A 21,602-nucleotide genomic window follows, 5' to 3' on the forward strand; every position below is an offset into this window, starting at 1 on the left:
ACCCTCTGGCATAAAATAGCAAATTAAAGCGGTTTTTAAACCGCTTGCTACTCACCGATCCGACGAAATAAAGACTTTAAAAAATCTTCTCCCTAAGATGGCCGCCGGTACTTTCCCAGGGATGCACTGCGGTTTTCTCCCATGGTGCACCGCGGGTCTTCTCCCATGGTGCACCATGGGCTCTGTGCGTTCCATTGCCGATTCCAGCCTCCTGATTGGCTGGAATCGGCACACGTGACGGGGCGGAGCTACACGATGACGCGTAGAAAGGGGCGGAGCCAGAACGCAGCTCGTGCCTGGACCGAGCAGAAGGGGAGAAGACCGCACAGCGCAAGCGCGTCTAAAAAAGCAAGAAGACATCAGAATTAGACGGATCCATGGAGACGGGGACGCCAGCAACGGAGCAGGTAAGTGAATAACTTCTGTATGGCTCATATTTAATGCACGATGTACATTACAAAGTGCATTAATATGGCCATACAGAAGTGTATAACCCCACTTGCTGCCGCGAGACAACCCCTTTAAGTAGTAACTATTGTCCATGTAAAGTCTTACCGGCACTGGATTGGAGCCCAGGTAGTAGCCGTGTGGGTCACTGGAGAGTAGTCAAGATAGCCTAGAGTTGTTATTGGAAAGTCATGGTATGCAGTACATTGGGATGAGATGGAAGCGTAGTCATATGGAAGACAGAAATCAACAGCAGGAGGTATCTGTATGCAGTACAATAGGATGAGCCAGAAGCGTAGTCAAATGGGAGCCAGGGATCAGCAACAGGAGGTATCGGTAAAACTGCAGATGAGCAGGAGGAAGAACAGCTTGATCAAGGTGGTAGAGCACAATAATCATGCACTGAAGGAGTGGCAGGTCTAGGCTTATATAGGAAGTGCAGTCAGGAACAGGGGTGGGGTCAGGACCAGGAGTCAGGAACAAGGCAACTGGGAAATAGAGAACAAGGCTAGGTTTCAGCAAGGGAACTGTCCAAGCCAACTGGAATGCAAGAGGCCTTGGGTTCGAGCCCTGACAGTCCAGGACTTTACTGTTGATGACTTAACTTCATGATAGCCCATCAATAGTTGATCAGCAGGGTTCGGTTGCTTGGGATCCCTGTCAATCGGGTGATCGCCGGGCCTGCTGTTATTGCTTTTATTGCAAGTAGAGCAGAACCAAACAGCAACCTGGGTTGGTAATTAAATTCAATGGGAATTGTGCTTGCATTGCCAAAGCGAGCTTCTAAACTAAGGACAGAGCTGTCTGCTTCTGGCTGTGTCCAAAATGACAGCTAGCTCAATATCAGCTGATTGACAGGGATCCCAAGTGGCAGAGCCCTGCTGATTAATAATAAAGTCCTGGAAACCCCCTTCAATGTCATTAAGCAACTGTCAGCTACCACCTATTTCATTTGCAAACCATAATGACACAGAGCTTTTGGAAGCATCAGGACCGTATCTTAGGCTGCATTCCCACGAACGTATATCGGCTCGGTTTTCATGCCCAGCCAATATACGTTGTCCTCGTGTGCAGGGGGGGGAGGATGGAAGAGCCAGGAGCAGGAACTGAGCTCCCGCCCCCTCTCTGCCTCCTCTCCGCCCCTCTGCACTATTTGCAATGGGGAGAGGCGGGGTGGGGCGGAGCTAATTCTTGGAACTTAGCCCCGCCCCGCCTCCTTTCATTGCAAATAGTGCAGAGGGGTGGAGAGGAGGCAGAGAGGGACGAGAACTCAGTTCCTGCTCCTGGCTCTTCCATCCTCCCACCCCCTGCACACGAGGACAACGTATATCGGCTCGGCGTAAAAACTGAGCCGATATACGTTCGTGGGAATGCACCCTCAAAATCGCAGCAGTGACAATGACAGTGTAGGACCTTACCCTTTATTAGTCCTTTCATAATCATTAAAATGGCAATGAAGCTCGATAATAAATTAAAATACAATTAATATAGTAATGGGATAAAGCAAATTAGTATGCATGCATATGGCAGAAGTTGGGGATTGCCTGGAGAGGACTTAGAAACTGAGTCTGATCTAGACAAGGAGAGTGTTGGCTTTGATACATAGCTAGGAAAGGAGCTCATTTTATCACCCAGACCACCACCATTATACTTACATACACGAGCCACTGTCATGGCAGCCAGGACCCTCGTTAAGGACTCCAGGTCTGCAAAAGACAGAGCTTAGTAGGATGATAGCATAATATAGAACAAGCAATTGCATGGTTAAAGTAACCCTCTGGTTTTGGTACAGAGAAGGTATAGTGTATTAGTAGTCTAACACTGTTAGGTACTCTAAAGAGGGTGGCAGCTATTTTGGACTTCTAAAACGTGACAGGAACTGACGCAATGGAGGGATGGAGGAGAAGATTGCATGCATGTAATATACCCCCTCCCACTCTTTGGCCCTGGGACAGAGTTTTGTCCTGAAATTTAGGGTTGCTTTAAGCCCCTTTGTTGGACTAAAAAAAATTGGTTAAAGTATACCTAAAAAGATCTGTGCAGTTCAACCCCCTATTTTTCACTGAAAAAGAGTTTAAGCCATTAAAAATAAAACATAACTTGTATTGCCATCTCTGTAAAAGTCTGAACTATTAAAATATCAGTTTATTTATCTCGCATGGTGAAAAAAATACACAATACCAGAAAGGTTGATGATTGTTAATCTGTTTTCCCTAAGGTCTAAGAGCAGCACAACCAAGGGGTTAATTTCACCCATGTGTACTATTAAGGCCTTGTTCACATGAGCGTGTAAACCACATGTCTGTTAGAACCATTGTTTTCCTATGATGTGTTAACATGTCCATGTTTTACAGACATGGCAAATGCGCGCACCGCATAGGTCCATGCTGCGCGTAAATATTCCCCGTGGGGAGTCCCCTCATCACTGAACACTGTGACAGCACTGATGAGACTCCCTGCGGGGAGTAAAGAATCCCCTGCAACACCTCTGACAAAGGAACGCAATGTTCTCCCATTGTTGCTGCCAGTGGTTCCATTGAAAGCAATGGGCTGCAGGCAACCCCTGCAGTGATTTTCAGAGAAGGGCTTGAAATATAAATCCTTCCCTGAAAATCATCCCTAGCTTGTGTAAAAACAAAACAACAAAAATATATATATACTCACCTCTCCGCCGCTGTCGGGTCGGCGCGTCTAGCTGCTTGGCTTACTGACACTGACCTGAAACTCTTTCAGCAGGTGGGGATTTAAAATCCCCGCCTCCTGAAACGGCTGCATCTGATTGGCTGAGTGCTCAGCCATTCATTGAATGACAGCTGAGCGCTGCCTGTGATTAGTCACAGTGCTCAGCCAATCACAGGCATGTTCAGCCATTCATTGAATTTATGCGCTTTTAACATTGGAAAGTCCCATTGGCATTTGTGCAAAAAAAAAAAAAGCAGCGATATTGCAATGAAGCGTGAAGGCACCATAAGGGCTCTTTCCCCCAAGCATATATCGGCCCGCCATTTTCACAGTCAGCTGATATACGTTGTGATCTGATGCATTGGATCCCAATGCATCAGATCACATGGCCGTATTCCCATGACGTAAAAGCGCCCGGCCAATATAGCATAGGGAGTTTTTCCATTGGGCCCAAAAGATAGTCCTGGAACTATCTTTTGGGCCGGAATACGTCGGCCGCTGCATGGACTCCTATGGGAGTTAATGACAGCGGCTGGAGAAGAGAGGTGGAAGGGAGATTAGCAGCGTGACTGTTAAACTCCCTCCCTCTTCTCTCCTCCCCCCAGCTGATTGCAATGGGAGGGGCAGGATGGGGAGGAGCTAAGTGCCGCTCCGTCCTGCCTCCCATTGCTGGTTGTGGACAAGTGGTTGGACGGTGCGGAGCTAAGCTAAGCTCCCTTACACCCCCCCCCCCCCCCCATCGCCCCTTCCCCTCCCATTGGAATCAGCAGGAGGGGAGGAGAGAAGAGGTGAGCCGGTGAGGGGGAGGGAAGCGGAAGGCTCAATGGCAAAGCAGCCTCGGCATGTATGCGCTGGGGCCCATGCCATGTGAACGGGTGCACAAACGTTAGATTTGTGCGCCTGTTCTCAAGCTTTTATGCCCAAGGTGGGCTCGGGATATACGCTCGTGGAAATGAAACCTTAGGGTGGGAATCTTGTGCTGCTGTTAGGACTCAGGGAAAACTGATTAACAAGCATAATCAACACTTCCATTATGCACTATAGCAACACAACCAAGGGGATCTAGCAAGTAATCACCCTATAGGGAGGTCCCTCATGCATGGTGGTACTCAAAATTGACCGCACAAGAGCCGTCAACTTAGAGAACCGAAATTTCAATCTATTATGGTTGATATGGTGTGGGCTCCAAACTGCAAGGCCAACCTGATTCCAACTGGATCAGACTTTACTCAGCCCAAGAAGGGGACACTGCTCTAGTAGTGTGGGCTTTAACAAAATTAGGTGCCTAAAAGTAAACCAGATAAAAGGACTCTGTTTCATCTATTCAGGTTTGGTAAGGCAGCTTTTAAGCCTTATTTCTCTCCACTAAAAGAATTAATAAGAGGGGGTGGGAGCTCAGTGCACTGCTCCCCTCCCCTTGCAAAGAGGGACAGCATATATTGTCCGGGCGTGAAAACCCGACCGATATACGCATTTCTGAATAAGCCCTAATTTTGTGGGTTTTTTTCAATTTCACCCCACATACAAATTTGACATTTTTCAATACATTGAATGAAAAGGTACCTTTAAAAATAGAACTTAGCCCATGGAAACTATACAAGACATCAGTATGTATAACAGTTTATTCTCTCATGGTGACAAGGTATAGCAAAATGAAAATGCAAAGTTTACAGGAATCATCATTGTATTGCTTCCAAGTTGTACTTTATTTTCTCTTTTGAATTGTAATGAAAACATTTTACAAAAGTTTGAAATAAAAAAAATGTTTAAAAAAAATAGGACTTGGCCTGAAAAAAACCCCACACCAGTTTATGGCTATGTTGACAGAAAAATAAATCTTTTATTGCCCTTTAAAAAACAAAAAATGCATGCGATTCCCAGGGCTTGAGGCTTGGTTCACAAGGGTGTCGGCATTTTTACGTTCGCCCACTAGCGGCGTAAAAAAGCATGAACGGACGCACAAATCTAACGTTTGTGCGCCTGTTCAGACGGCTCTGGCCCGGCGCGTATACGCCAAAGCCACAATGGTGTTGAATGGGGGGAGACAGTTTAGCTCTGCTAAACTGTGTCTCCCACTTCCCTCCCCTTCGCCATGTCTCGGCAAGGGGAGGAGGCGGGACGGGGGCGGAAGCTAGTGTGCTAAGCTCCCTCCCCTCTCTTCCCCTCTCCGCCCCTTGTTGCATCCAGCAATGGGAGGGGTGGGGGTGCAGCTTGCAAACAGCCAGCAAGGGGCGGAGAGGAGCAGGGAAGGGGGTGGGAGTTTAGCAGTCACACTTCTAAACTCCCTCCCACCTTCCTACTCTAGCAGCTGTCATAGGCTCCCATAGGAGTCTATGCAGCCGGCGACGGCATAAAATAGCCCGGCCAAAATGCACTCTTGGACGGCCGGGCGTTTTTATGCCGCGGAAATACACCCATGTGCACTGATGCATTGTAAACCAATACATCAGAGGGGCAACGTTTATTGGCTGGGTGTGAAAACCTAGCCTATATACGCCCATGTGAATCCAGTAATATAATCCACATATATATATATATAAGGAGTTAAAGGAGATGTCTCGAGGAAGCAGTGAATTTTTTTTTTTGCCCAGTCCCCCTAATTAAACATACATTACTAATTACCCCTGTAAATTACTTTCCTAGCTGGTTTCTACTTACCGTTCCAGCGTTTCAGCAACTTATAAAACTTTTTCCCAAGATGGCCGCCAGCTCTTTTCGCATCGCTTGCTGTAGCCCGACGTGCGCGCTCCCGAGACGCTACCAGCTGTGTCTCCATGGCAACCAGACGCCCCGCAGCCGCCGACCGGACCCCAGGAATGAACATGGCCGACCTGTCACCCACCGCCAGGCAGCAGGTAACCGGCGCAGCCCCCCCCCCCATCACAGCGACAGCCCCCCCCCCCCGGCCCAGCGCTAGTTCCCCCGGCGCAGCGGCAGCCCCCCCGGCCTAGCGACAGCCCCCCCCCCGGCCCAGCGCTAGTTCCCCCGGCGCAGCGGCAGCCCCCCCGGCCTAGCGACAGCCCCCCCCGGCCCAGCGCTAGTTCCCCCGGCGCAGCGGCAGCCCCCCCGGCCTAGCGACAGCCCCCCCCCGGCCCAGCGCTAGTTCCCCCGGCGCAGCGACAGCCCCCCCGGCCTAGCGACAGCCCCCCCCCCCCCGGCCCAGCGCTAGTTCCCCCGGCGCAGCGGCAGCCCCCCCGGCCTAGCGACAGCCCCCCCCCGGCCCAGCGCTAGTTCCCCCGGCGCAGCGGCAGCCCCCCCGGCCTAGCGACAGCCCCCCCGGCCCAGCGCTAGTTCCCCCGGCGCAGCCCGGCGCAGCGGCAGCCCCCCCGGCCCATCACTTACCAGGACAGCTGGACGGTGGGACAGCTGGGCGGCTTCTCCGGACAGCTGGGCGGCTCTGCACCTTCCTCTAACAGAGGAAGGTACAGAATGGCCGCTCCAGCGCGCTCCCGAGCAGTGACAGCTCGTCTGCGCATGCGCAGAAGAGCTGTTGCGGGGAGCACACTGAAGCGGCTCGTGCTGAATGGAGAAGACCGGACTGCGCAAGCGCGTCTAAAAAAGCAAGCTGCCGGCGAATTTAGACGGAACCATGGAGACGAGGACGCTAGCAACGGAGCAGGTAAGTGGAATAACTTCTGTATGGCTCATATTTAATGCACGATGTATATTACAAAGTGCATTAATATGGCCATACGGAAGTGTATAACCCCACTTTGTTTCGCGAGACAACCCCTTTAAGTGAAATTTTTGCACCCGGCCCATAAGCCTTTAGCTACGCCCTTGTGTATTACTATTTCAATAATCAGACAAGACAAAGTACAAAGGTATTTTTTATTTTAGTAGTCGCTACTGTTGTAGTATCTGTGTTGATCCTCTAGAGGTCATGGCTGTCATGTTCATTTCACAGGGCTTGCCATACCTAAAAAGACCGCTAGGTGGCCCTTATAGGCTTCGCGATTTAAATGACTGGGGCGAAGGACAATTACAGAAGTGACTTATGTCAGAAGTTGGGGGAGGGAGTGTGGAGGAGACGTCTCTCCAGGTCCTGTGAAGTGTCCGGGACTGAGCTGACGTCTTCTTAGCCCGGGATGGTGTGTAATGCTGCTGCCGGGGATACATGAAGGCTTTCTGCTCTCACACTTGCACTGACTGCGGTGACGATAGTGAGTATCACGATGGGCTCTCTGCTGGTGTCCATCCCCGGTTATATGCTCTGTACACATGTGCTTGTGTGTATTTTGTCATGTGTAGTTTCCTCTTGTACTCGAAGTTTGTGTAAATGTAGTTCCCTATATGTTCTACTGCTTTCAGAGAATGACCCAAGTAGCAATCCCCCCATACCATGTTATTACCTGCATGGCCCCTCTACAGCAGGGGCATCCTAGTGTGGATGAAGCACAGACTGTCCTAAAACTGCTGAATTCCTTCCCTGACTCTTGTTTTATTATGGGATACTCTTGCTGTAAAAGGGGCCAAGTCTAATAAGATTATATTAGGGAATAAGCAGTTAAATTCAGTTTTTTTAAATAAAGGTTTTCCAGGCAGTTTTTATTAATGACATGTTCTCAAGATAAGTCATCAATAGTTGGAGTGGCAGACCCCCTATGACCAACTATTGATGACTGATCCTGAGGATAGGTCATCAATAGAAATTGCCCCAAAAGACCTTTAAAGAGAACATATAGTGGTGTCACCCTTCTGTATCTGTTTATTATTAGAACCAAACGGTCATATCCATTGCTGCCCACTAACATACATAGAAAGGACACATTTATGACACTGATCTTTTATGGAATCCTATAAGCACTTGATGTATATTTTCATTGAGACAAGACAGTTGGGTCGGGAACAAGACATTTGGATGGTCATATGTACTGTACAAGTCCTGGAGATCTGTAACTTCTCCAGTCCTCATTGCCTGCAGGACGTAATCTGACACACATGGTCTAAATATACTTAGATTCATCCAATATACACCTATGTGGATTCAGGGAGCCCCTAAATCTGTCCCTCTTTACTGTGCACATGATGACCCATGCTGATCCGTTTTTGGCAGAACCTATAGCTAGGATTCATAGAGACTTGGATGGAAACCACATAAATAGATTATTGTATGTCAGTCAATAATCCTGAGGCAGTGCTACTTCCAAAGCACAATTGTGATTCAGGCGAAGGTTTAGTGAAGTGGACCTGTCTAGATGACAAACCCTTGGCACACTTCCTATCTACATCCCAATGTTCTAACTATGCTTCTAACTGGGTTTTGATATTTCTGCCACATTGGCTGATCCTGCAGCACAAGTCCAGCATTGGAAAAACCAATCACTATAATCGTACCTGTCACAAGACATATCTAGTTCTTCACACTCTTTAGGGTGCTTTCACATGTGCTGGAATATTCTGCACTGAAAGTATCCACACCAAAATCCGTACGCCCGACGTGTAGATTTGCGGCAGACTTGCAATGGTGAACAGATTGGCTCTTTTTATAGTCTTCAGGTAGCACAGAGGATCAGTTTATCTTTCCGCTCTGTAGTTATTTAGGGAAACTACAGAAATCATATAGTCATTGGGAGTTTCCACATGTAAAAACCTCACATTCAATATATAATAACTTAGTGTCAGTGAACAATGTATTAAAATGAGCCCTCTTGACAGGAAGTAGGTGAGTAGTCCATTCATAGGCTTATGACCCCATGATGTGTGGTGTCCGGTAATTAGAGGGTTAATAAAGAAGAGGTTACGGGAAGTCAGGAATATTCTTAGTATTGCATTCCTGACATGAGCGATACACGCTGATATAAATCCTTTCACAAACATGATTATTTGCCTTAGTCGATGAACCACTCCACAACCTTTATCTAGAGGGATTGAAGGAATGGACTTTCTCTACTGCAAACATGTAAATCCAAACTAGAAAAAAGGCAGTGGGGATCCTGACAAGAGGCAGTGATGCAATGGATGACATTCCTTACAGGGCTGTGGAGTCAGAGTAGAAATGTACCAACTCCAACCCCTGGTTAACAAATAAAAATATTATACGTTACATTTGTTATTACTAATTATTACATGAGTTAGTAATCCGGTTTACTGGCTCCACAACCATGATCAACACTAACCATTAGTGCTATTGTTTATTGCTCTGTGAACGGATGCCAGGCATTTATTAACATCTCAGAATTGTTCTGACTGATTGTTAACCTATTATTTCACAGTGTGGCCTTAATAAGTCTCAACTCTGGAGCATTTTGTTTTAGAGCTCTGTGTTGTGCTGTTCCTCTGTTATTCCTCCTAGCAATGTATCAATAAATTGATAACTCCATGTTACCATTCCTCTTCTCAAAGAGATGTCTCCCTACTGTCTGACACTGTCAACTCTGATTGGACCATGTTAGATTAGATTCTGCTGCAAATATGCTGGAGAATTCAGCTGCAAATCTGTGTAACATGTGGATTTGCAAATTTTGTTTATCTGTGTTTGAGGGATGCTGTGAACATCTGCAACAGGAATTGAGATGTTACAGAATTAAACTTTGCACCGTAGGTCAACTTCTGCACGAAAATAATCCACAGCGTGTGGACTAGATTTGTTCAGCGCTCATCCACATCGCTGGTACTATAATTCACTGCAGATTTTGTAGCATGTCTGTTATGTGTGGACACAACGTAGTTACAAACGTAATGTTTAATGCAGCCTCATTCTGTGTAGACGTTTAGATGAATGTACAGGTTAAAGTGTACTTAACTTTTCAGACAACTGATGCTCATTTAATAGCCTGTTTGTGTCTCATCAGTCTTGTAATATACTTTCATTAATTTGTTTTTTGCTTTACCACTGTAAATCAAGGTAGCCCCCTACAATCCACTGCTTGTTGTTAGACATTCATCTTTTCTAGTAATTGCGACATTAGGATGTTGCTATGGGGCTGAGGCTATCTTCCCAGGTTACTCATGTGCTCACACTGCTCTGCATGCTGTCAGACCTGCAGTCAGTGTGTACACAATCTCTGCGTCTTCTGATGGCCTCCCGCACACAGGCCCCCATTAGATAATGCAATCCTATGCAGACAGCCATGATTTGACCGCGTGAAAACTTGTGCGGTAAACAAATCGCTGCAGCAGCCGGCACATAGCAAAGCTGAGGAGCCGGCAGAGCAGGTGAGCCGCACTGGTCACTGCAGGGGCACAGCTCGCATCCCGCTGCGAGAATTCTCCCAGCAGGATCCGACCCGGCCGTCTGCGGGAGGCTGATGTTATGTTTACCTAACCTGTTATCTGCACTTATCTTTGTTGTATGCATTATATGTCTTTACAGTTTGCTATGGGCCAAGCAGCATAATTTTTATTGGATTGATCTTTATTAGCTGCTTTACTAAGTCTTGTGTGTTTGTATGGTCACAGCATGTATATAGATTTGCATATATGTTCTGTATATGCTGTAAATTGTACATAAAGCCAGCTCAATCCAGGCTTGCAAAATTAAAATCCAAAATGTTATTCTTAACTAAAAAAAACAATATATGTGAATTACAACCACAGCTCGAAAAGGTCGTTTGACACGTTTCTGGCACTAAATTGTGCCTTTGGTCATGACATTAAAGAGACTTTGGATTTTTCTGTTGATAATTGTCAAAACCCAAATTAATTTCAATGTGATTCAGTGTTGTTACTAAATAAAACATGAAAAAGACAAGGCGGTGAAAGTGGGCAGCAGATGGCCAGGGAAAATAGAGCGATAGATATGGAGTTTGATGGAGAATGTCATTCTTTTATTCTGTGGGATCCTTATATCAATCTGACATTTGAAACCCTTGTTTGAGGCATAGAGTGGTACAGAAGATGCCTCATGTGCCACTATGGCCAACTTAGTATGGATCTGAGCCCTTTATCTTTTGATTAAGATCACCTACAAATAAAAAAAAGTGAGACCTGCTTGAAAATCACACTGCCAGTATGAATCTGATACCTGAAATATTAGTTAAAATCACAGAAGGGAAATATTCAAAAAAGTCACCGAAAACGTCTGCTTTCTGTGACTTTTTTGAATATTCCCCTTCTGTGATTTTAACTAATGTTAGCGTAGGGACCCACAATATATGAGGACCATTAAAGCGGGTTGTGGGTTCACACATTTTGGCCAAAATGTCAGCTAATACCTTGTACTTATCAGTATTTATCAATAACATCCAGTGCAGCTTTGAATGCTAGGGGAGCCCAGGCGGCCAGTGCCAATGTGGTTCACCTGTAGGGTACAGGGAAACCGGCTAGATTTAGACATGGCATCATTAATAGTTTGTAAGCCTGCATGTTGCATTACATGTACCATATGGCCTGACACCCTGTATCTACCTTTCTGTGCAGGAATTAACACTAAGCAGCCACCCCCCTCAGTATAAGGAGGGCTTGTGCGTGGATAACTTATCAGTGTCCAGCACATGTGTAAGTTGCTCCTCCATGTAGCATTCTGGCCGTCTGCATGTTGGGGGGGTTACATGATATATATGCCCGCCCTTTTGCATCAGTTTATCAGTAAGTATATGGCTGATTTCTGTGATACTTGAAAGATGTTGCATTTATGTTTTCAATTTGAGCTATAATTGAAGTGTACAACTGGAAAAGTGATTTATCAGGTTCTGTGCACAAAAAAATAAGTGTCAAAAATAGTTGCATTGCTTTGATTTAAAGAGCAGTAAGTGTGGGAAATAGAGATGAGCGAACATGCTCGTTCGAGTATTAGCATACTCGATGGTGCTCGTTACTCGAGCGAGCACCACTCCGTCTTCGACCCCTCCCCGTTGTGACGTGCCAGCGTGCGCATGTCCACAGCAGTATGTGGCTGGCTGGCTGAGAGAGAGAGAAAGAGAGAGAAAAAAAAATCTCGGCACCCGGCGGGTCCATTGTAAAAATGCTCGAGTCTCCCATTGACTTCAATGGGGTTTGTTACTCGAATAGAGCTCTCGAATATTCTGAAAAGCTCAAATAACGAGCACCCGAGCATTTTGGTGCTCACTCATCTCTAGTGGTAAAATAATGCTATATATTCTACAAAGACCACTAATTATAGTCTAGCAGGGGCTCAACTAGAGTCCTCTATGGACCACAGGTCAATTGGCCTATTCCCCCCCTTCAATAAAATAACACAAATAATATATACACATATGTAGAAATACATATGGTACATATATTCTTCAGAACTTGTAAGTAATTATAGTACTCTGAAATCTGGAAACTCACAGAGGACATCTTATCTGATTGTGGTCATTCACCTTCATTTTTCCTTTTCATCCATCCCAGCCCCCCCATCATGACTTCTATCATCCATGGCTCACATCTGCAGAATTTAACGCATACGCCTTTTTGGCTCCTCACTTTTACAACACATCTCCACCTTTGCACAAACACGAATATACATAGTCTTCCAGGTGGTAATAATGTCCCTTGGTGCCAAACAAAGGAACAGTACCCTCCATTTGTGCCCAACAAAGTAATAGTACCATCTTTGTGCCCCATATTGTAATAATACAATTGCCCATTATACAGTATCAGTACCCATTTTGCATCGCCTTTTGTGCCCATTATAGGGTATCAGTACCCATTTTGCATCCCGTTTTGGGCCCTCATACAGTAAAAGTGCCCCCATTTTGTAGGAGTGCCTCCATTGTACCCCCATATTACAACAGTGCCTTCTTTGTGCTCTGAATTGTATTAATTCTCTTTGTGCCCTCATATAGTATTATTTCCACCTTTGTGCTCCATTTATCAATAGTGTCCTCCTTTGTGCTTCCAGATAGTAACAGTGACTCATTTTGTACCCCCATACATTATCATTACTCTCTTTGTGCCCACATATAGTAATAGTATCCCCTTTGTGCTACCATACAGTACTAGTGTTCCTATATAGTAATAGTCTTCATAGAGTAATGATGCATTTTGTGCCAACTAAAATTTAAAAAAAAAGACTCATCTACTCTATTTCCACGACAAGTGGGTCTTCTGCAGTCTCACACAGGTGGTGAAATGTAATGGAGCCATCATGCCGCCTGAACTTGCAACTCGTTGCTCTGATACTGCAATACTGATACTCCAGCTGTCTGCACTGCCTTTTATTTTCAACTAAATCCACATCCTGAGAACATGGATCTGTTGAAAACACCCCTTGCCTGGGGATCTGGGTGGGCCCCCTTCCCAACTGAGCCTGGTCACGATTGTACCCTCTTGCAACGGCAATCATTATGCTTCCATGCTCTAGGCATCAAATAAAAACCATCCAGTGTCACAGAAGGGTCCCAATAAAACATCCTGTCTTTATTGGAAAGGCAAAAAACATGTCCATACAATGAATATCAACTCCAATGGTTTCCACATTTCAGTAGTTCATCTTACTCATAGTCACTATGAGTAAGTGTACTACCGAATGCGTAAGCCGCTGGGAATGATATTCCTTGTACAAACATGTTTTATTAATTACTAATAAAGACAAGATATTTTATTGGCTGTCAGCCGTGACTCTGGGCTTTTTTTCTTTGTCGACCGTGGCAGACCCTGCTACATGGGCTTGTCTGTGCACAGGTGGAGAGTGGATTCCTGGAGGCAAAGATCTGAAGTACGTTTTTGTTTGACCCCGTTATCCTCTATTTTAAAACCAAATGGTAGGATACAGAATGCAAAATTTGTTTAGTTTTTTTTTTTTTTATAAAAACCTTGAGTTATTTTTAATAGCAACTGACCAAATCTCTGACCAAAATGAAGACAGATTATGCTTAAAAAAACACATCAAAATTAACATTCACCTTTGGTTCACTAATGTGAGTTATTCCTTACATAGCAATTTGTGGCATCCGTGGCATCCGACTCCAATTTCAAAAAAATACGGGACGCTGTGTAAAATGTAAATAAATACAAAGAAAAAAATGCAATGCTTTGTTAAAGTGATACTTTTTCCATTTCATTTAAAATATTAACTCATTTAGAATTCATGGCAAAAACACATCTCATAAAAGTTCAGACGGGTTACAAAAGGCTGGAAAAGTAACTGGTACTAATGAATAACAGCTGGGGGGGGGGGGGGGGCTATTTTCTACTGTTATATGAATGTGTATCAAAAGAGCTTGCTAGAGAGGTAAAGTCTCTCAGAAGCAAAGATGACCAGAGGTTCCCCAATCTGAGAAAAACTGCTTCTGAAAATTGTGGATCAATTTTAGAAACATGTCCCTGAACATAAAATAGTGAAGACTTTGAATATCTCACCATCTACAGTACATATTATCATCAAAGGATTCAGAGAAATTCATGTGGACAAGAAACAGGGCTGATAGTCAATATTGGATGCTTGAGATCTACTGGCCCTCAGGCAGCAGTACATTAAAAACAGGCGTGATTCTGGAATGCAAATCACTGCATAGGCTCAGGAGCATTTCCAGAAATCATTGTCTCTTAACACAATTAAAGCTGTATCATGCAAAGAAGAAGCCATATAGCAAGACAATCCAGAAACAGTGGCATATTCTTTGGGTCAAGACTCTTTTAAAAGGTATTAAGACAAAATGAAAAACTGTTCTGTGGTCAGATGAATCGAAATTTGAAATTCTTTTTGGAAACCACGGACGCCGTGTTCTAAAAACTCAAGAGGAGAGGGAGCATCCAGCTTGTTATCAACACACAGTTCAATAACCTGCATCTATGATTGTATGAGGTTGCATTAGTGCCTATGGCATGGGCAGCTTACGCATCTTGAAAGACTTTGTCAATGGTAAGCAATATATATAGGTTTTAGAACAACATATGCTCCCGTTCAGACAACACCTCTTTCCAGAAAGGTCTTGCATATTTCTGTAAGACAATGTCACTTACTTAATCCATCACAACAGCATGGCTTCGCAAAAGAAGAGTCCGGATGCTGAACTGGCGGCCTGAAGTCCAGACCTTTCACCAATGGAAAACATTTGACACATTATGAAATGAAAAATCCAGCAAAGGCGACCCAGGACTGTTGAGCAGCTAGAATCATACATCAGACAAGAATGGGACAACATTAGAGATGAGCGAGCACCAAAATGCTCGGATGCTCGTTACTCGAGACGAACTTTTCGCGATGCTCGAGGGTTCGTTTCCACTAGCGAACCCCATTGAAGTCAATGGGCGACCCGAGCATTTTTGTATATCGCCGATGCTCGCTAAGGTTTTCATTTGTGAAAATCTGGGCAATTCAAGAAAGTGATGGGAACGACACAGCAACGGATAGGGCAGGCGAGGGGCTACATGTTGGGCTGCATTTCAGGTTCCCAAGTCCCACTATTAAGCCACAATAGCGGCAAGAGTGCCCCCACTCCCCCAAAAATTTTTACTTCTGAAAAACCCTCATTAGCAAGGCATACCTTAGCTAAGCACCACACTAACTCCAACAAAGCACAATTACTGCCTGCATGACACTCCGCTGCCACTTCTCCTGGGTTACATGCTGCCCAACCCCCCCCCGCACGACCCAGTGTCCACAGCGCACACCAAAGTGTCCCTGCGCAACCTTCAGCTGCCCTCATGCCACACGCTGGCCTCATAGCCACACCACCCTCATGTCTATTTATAAGTGCGTCTGCCATGAGGAGGAACCGCAGGCACACACTGCAGATGGTTGCCACGGCCAGGCAGCGACCCTCTTTAAAAGGGGCGGGGCGATAGCCCACAATGCTGTACAGAAGCAATGAGAAATCCAATCCTGTGCCACCTCCACCAGGAGCTGCAAACGTGGGCATAGCAATGGGGAACCCATGTGCCACACACTATTCATTCTGTCAAGGTGTCTGCATGCCCCAGTCAGACCGAGGTTTTTTATAAATAGTCACAGGCAGGTACAACTCCGCAATGGGAATTCCGTGTGCACCCACAGCATGGGTGGCTCCCTGGAACCCACCGGCTGTACATAAATGTATCCCATTGCAGTGCCCAGCAGCACAGCTGAGGTAACGTCAGGTTTAATGCAGGTGGGCTTCGGACCACACTGCATGCCCCAGTCTGACCGGGGTTTTTAATACATAGACAATGGCAGGTACAAATCCCTAATGTGAAGTCCCTGTGGACCCACAGCATGGGTGGTTCCCAGGAAGCCACCGGGGGTACATAAATAAATCCCATTGCATTGCCCATCACAGCTGAGGTAACGTCAGGTTTGATGCAGGTGGGCTTCGGCCCACACTGCATGCCCCAGTCAGACTGAGGTTCTTTAGAAGTGGACACATGCAGTTACAACTCCGTGTGGTCCGACAGCATGGGTGGATCCCAGGAAGCCACCGGCGGTACATAAATAAATCCCATTGCATTGCCCATCACAGCTGAGGTAACGTTCGATTAAATGCAGGTGGTCTTCGGCCCACACTGCATGCCCCAGTCTGACCGGGGTTTTTAATACATAGACACTGGCAGGTACAAATCCCTAATGTGAAGTCCCTGTGGACCCACAGCATGGGTGGCTCCCTGGAACCCACCGGCGGTACATAAATATATCCCATTGCATTGCCCATCACAGCTGAGGTAACGTCAGGTTTGATGCAGGTGGGCTTCGGCCCACACTGCATGCCCCAGTCAGACTGGGGTTCTTTAGAAGTGGACACATGCAGTTACAACTCCGTGTGGTCCGACAGCATGGGTGGCTCCCTGGAACCCACCGGCGGTACATAAATATATCCCATTGCATTGCCCATCACAGCTGAGCTAACGTCAGGTTTGATGCAAGTGGGCTTCGGCCCACACTGCATGCCCCAGTCAGACTGGGGTTCTTTAGAAGTGGACACATGCAGTTACAACTCCGTGTGGACCGACAGCATGGGTGGGTCCCAGGAAGCCACCGGCGGTACATAAATAAATCCCATTGCATTGCCCATCAAAGCTGAGGTAACGTCAGGTTTGATGCAGGTGGGCTTCGGCCCACACTGCATGCCCCAGTCAGACTGGGGTTCTTTAGAAGTGGACACATGCAGTTACAACTCCGTGTGGTCCGACAGCATGGGTGGGTCCCAGGAAACCACCGGCTGTACATAAATAAATCCCATTGCATTGCCCATCACAGCTGAGGTAACGTCCGATTAAATGCAGGTGGTCTTCGGCCCACACTGCATGCCCCAGTCTGACCGGGGTTTTTAATACATAGACACTGGCAGGTACAAATCCCTAATGTGAAGTCCCTGTGGACCCACAGCATGGGTGGCTCCCTAGAACCCACCGGCGGTACATAAATAAATCCCATTGCATTGCCCATCACAGCTGAGGTAACATCAGGTTTGATGCAGGTGGGCTTCGGCCCACACTGCATGCCCCAGTCAGACTGGGGTTCTTTAGAAGTGGACACATTCAGTTACAACTCCGTGTGGACCGACAGCATGGGCGGCTCCCTGGAACCCATCGGCGGTACATAAATATATCCCATTGCAGTGCCCAGCACAGCTGAGGTAACGTCAGCTTTAATGCAGGTGGGCTAAAAATTACTAGGATTACAATGTAGGCGAGGGCCCAAAAAAATTGGTGTACCAAGAGTGCAAATGTACCTCAGAAAAATTGCCCATGCCCAACCAAGAGGGCAGGTGAAAGCCATTAATCGCTTTGGTTAATGTGGCTTAATTTGTAACTAGGCCTGTAGGCAGCCCAGTTAAAATAAAAATTGGTTCAGGTGCAAGTTTCAACACTTTATTGAATTGAGAATTGAAACGTATAAACATTCTATACAAAAGTTATATGACTGAGCCTTGTGGGCCTAAGAAAAATTGCCCGTTCGGCGTGATTACGTGAGGTTTCAGGAGGAGGAGCAGGAGGAGGAGGATGAATATAATACACAGATTGATGAAGCTAAAAGGTCCCCGTTTTTGATGGTGATAGAGAACGATGCTTCCATCCGTGGGTGCAGCCTACGCATTGTTTAGGTATTGCTGCTGTCCGCTGGTGGAGAAGAGAACTCTGGGGAAATCCAGGCTTTGTTCATCTTTATGATTGTAAGCCTGTCGGCACTGTCGGTTGACAGGCGGGTACGCTTATCCGTGATTATTCCCCCAGCCGCACTAAACATCCTCTCTGACAAGACGCTAGCCGCAGGACAAGCAAGCACCTCCAGGGCATACAGCGCGAGTTCATGCCACGGGTCCAGCTTCGACACCCAGTAGTTGTAGGGGGAAGAGGCGTCACGGATGACGGTCGTGCGATCGGCTACGTACTTCCTCACCATCCTTTTACAGTGCTCCGGCCGACTCAGCCTTGACTGGGGAGCGGTGACACAGTCTTGCTGGGAAGCCATAAAGCTGGCAAAGGCCTTGGATAGTGTTCCCCTGCCTGTGCTGTACATGCTGCCTGATCTCCGCGCCTCCCCTGCTACCTGGCCCTCGGAACTGCGCTTTCTGCCACTAGCGCTGTCGGATGGGAATTTTACCATCAGTTTGTCCGCCAGGGTCCTGTGGTATAGCATCACTCTCGAACCCCTTTCCTCTTCGGGTATGAGAGTGGAAAGGTTCTCCTTATACCGTGGGCCGAGCAGTGTGTACACCCAGTAATCCGTAGTGGCCAGAATGCGTGTAACGCGAGGGTCACGAGAAAGGCATCCTAACATGAAGTCAGCCATGTGTGCCAGGGTACCTGTACGCAACACATGGCTGTCCTCACTAAGAAGATCACTTTCAGGATCCTCCTCCTCCTCCTCAGGCCATACACGCTGAAAGGATGACAGCAGCATGGGTACCCTCAGCAGTGGGCCAAGCTGTCTCTTCCCCCTCCTCCTCATGCTCCTCCACCTCCTCCTCCTCAACGCATATAGACATGAGGGTGCTCTGACTATCCAGCGACATACTGTCTTCCCCCGCCTCCGTTTCCGAGCGCAAAGCGTCTGCCTTTATGCTTTGCAGGGAACTTCTCAAGAGGCATAGCAGAGGAATGGTGACGCTAATGATTGCAGCATCGCCGCTCACCATCTGGGTAGACTCCTCAAAGTTTCCAAGGACCTGGCAGATGTCTGCCAACCAGGCCCACTCTTCTGTAAAGAATTGAGGAGGCTGACTCCCACTACGCCGCCCATGTTGGAGTTGGTATTCCACTATAGCTCTACGCTGCTCATAGAGCCTGGCCAACATGTGGAGTGTAGAGTTCCACCGTGTGGGCACGTCGCACAGCAGTCGGTGCACTGGCAGATTAAACCGATGTTGCAGGGACCGCAGGGTGGTAGCGTCCGTCTTGGACTTGCGGAAATGTGCGCTGAGCCGGCGCACCTTTCCGAGCAGGTCTGACAAGCGTGGGTAGCTTTTCAGAAAGCGCTGAACCACCAAATTAAAGACGTGGGCAAGGCATGGCACGTGCGTGAGGCTTCCGAGCTGCAGAGCCGCCACCAGGTTACACCCGTTGTCACACACGACCATGCCCGGTTGGAGGCTGAGCGGCGCAAGCCAGCGGTCGGTCTGCTCTGTCAGACCCTGCAGCAGTTAGTGGGCCGTGTGCCTCTTCTCTCCTAAGCTGAGTAGTTTCAGCACGGCCTGCTGGCGCTTGCCCACCGCTGTGCTGCCACCCCGCGCGACACCGACTGGTGGCGACGTGCTGCTGCTGACACATCTTGATTGCGAGACAGAAGTTGCGTAGGAGGAGGAGGAGGAGGAGGAGGGTGGTTTAGTGGAGGAAGCATACACCGCCGCAGATACCAGCACCAAGCTGGGGCCCGCAATTCTGGGGGTGGGTAGGACGTGAGCGGTCCCAGGCTCTGACTCGGTCCCAGCCTCTCCTAAATTCACCCCATGTGCCGTCAGGGAGATATAGTGGCCCTGCCCGCCTGTGCTTGTCCACGTGTCCGTTGTTAAGTGGACCTTGGCAGTAACCGCGTTAGTGAGGGCGCGTACAATGTTGCGGGAGACGTGGTCGTGCAGGGCTGGGACGGCACATCGGGAAAAGTAGTGGCGACTGGGAACCGAGTAGCGCGGGGCCGCTGCCGCCATCATGTTTTTGAAAGCCTCCGTTTCCACAAGCCTATACGGCAGCATCTCCAGGCTGATCAATTTGGCTATGTGCACGTTCAACGCTTGAGCGTGCGGGTGCGTGGTTGCGTACTTGCGCTTGCGCTCAAACACTTGCGCTAGCGACGGTTGGACGGTGCGCTGATAGACATTGCTGGATGGGGCCAAGGACAGCGGAGGTGAGGGTGTGGGTGCAGGCTGGGAGACGGTAGTGCCTGTGTCCTGAGAGGGGGGCTGGATCTCAGTGGCAGGGTGGGGCACAGGGGGAGAGACAGTGGTGCACACCGGAGGCTGTGAACGGCCTTCGTCCCACCTTGTGGGGTGCTTGGCCATCATATGCCTGCGCATGCTGGTGGTGGTGAGGCTGGTGGTGGTGGCTCCCCGGCTGATCTTGGCGCGACAAACTTTGCACACCACTGTTCGTCGGTCGTCTGCACTCTCAGTGAAAAACTGCCAGACCTTTGACCTCCTCGGCCTCTGCAGGGTGGCATGGCGCGAGGGGGCGCTTTGGGAAACAGTTGGTGGATTATTCGGTCTGGCCCTGTCTCTACCCCTGGCCACCGCACTGCCTCTTCCAACCTGCCCTGCTGCTGCACTTGCTTCCCCCTCTGAAGACCTGTCCTCAGTAGGCTTAACAAACCAGGTGTGGTCAGTCACCTCATCGTCCAGCTGCTCTTCCTCCGAATCCTCTGTGCGCTCCTCCCTCGGACTTACTGCCCTTACTACCACCTCACTGATAGACAACTGTGTCTCATCGTCTTCGTCCTCCTCACCCACTGAAAGCTCTTGAGACAGTTGCCGGAAGTCCCCAGCCTCATCCCCCGGACCCCAGGAACTTTCCAAAGGTTGGGCATCGGTCACGACAAACTCCTCTGGTGGGAGAGGAACCATTGCTGCCCATTCTGGGCAGGGGCCCGAGAGCAGTTCCTGGAAGTCTGCCTGCTCCTCAGAATGTGTCATTGTAATGGAGTGACGAGGCTGGGAGGAAGGAGAAGCAGCAGCCAGAGGATTCAGAGTTGCAGCAGTGGACGGCGTAGAAGTCTGTGTGGTCGATAGATTGCTGGATGCACTTTCTGCCATCCACGACAGGACCTGCTCACACTGCTCATTTTCTAATAAAGGTCTACCGCGTGGACCCATTAATTGTGAGATGAATCTGGGGACCCCTGAAGCTTGCCTCTCTCCTAATCCCGCAGCAGTAAGCTGCGATACACCTGGATCAGGAACTCGGCCTGTGCCCACACCCTGACTTGGGCCTCCGCGTCCTCGCCCGCGTCCACGTCCTCTAGGCCTACCCCTACCCCTCAGCATGGTGTATTACGAGTACAGCAGAAACAGAACGCTGTAATTAAATGTGCCGCTTATTGGCCTGTGGTTGGAGGCTGACTTCGCTTATGGAATGCACAACAGAGCCAGGAAACAATTTTGCGCACGCCTGTAGTGAGACGTAGGTGCGTATCACTGAGCTAGTGGAATTCACAGCTCAGAAGCAGTCAAGTGGCCAAA

The 21,602-nt window shown here is 48.0% G+C and overlaps 1 protein-coding gene across 2 annotated transcripts in view; it reads left to right on the plus strand.

Annotated features, from left to right (window-relative positions):
- The first annotated feature begins 7,097 nt into the window (after positions 1-7,097).
- The window catches only part of DAPK2 (death associated protein kinase 2), a 91,685-nt gene continuing 77,180 nt past the window's right edge, over positions 7,098-21,602 (plus strand). The window contains exon 1 of one of the 2 annotated variants that reach the window (XM_066592285.1): positions 7,098-7,292. The gene's annotated coding sequence lies outside the window, so the exon portion shown is untranslated. The remainder of the gene's footprint in view (positions 7,293-21,602) is intronic. The other variant, XM_066592286.1, reaches the window with a different exon arrangement.

Source organism: Eleutherodactylus coqui, chromosome 2 (genome assembly GCF_035609145.1).
Source record: "Eleutherodactylus coqui strain aEleCoq1 chromosome 2, aEleCoq1.hap1, whole genome shotgun sequence".
Classification (NCBI taxonomy): domain Eukaryota; kingdom Metazoa; phylum Chordata; class Amphibia; order Anura; family Eleutherodactylidae; genus Eleutherodactylus; species Eleutherodactylus coqui.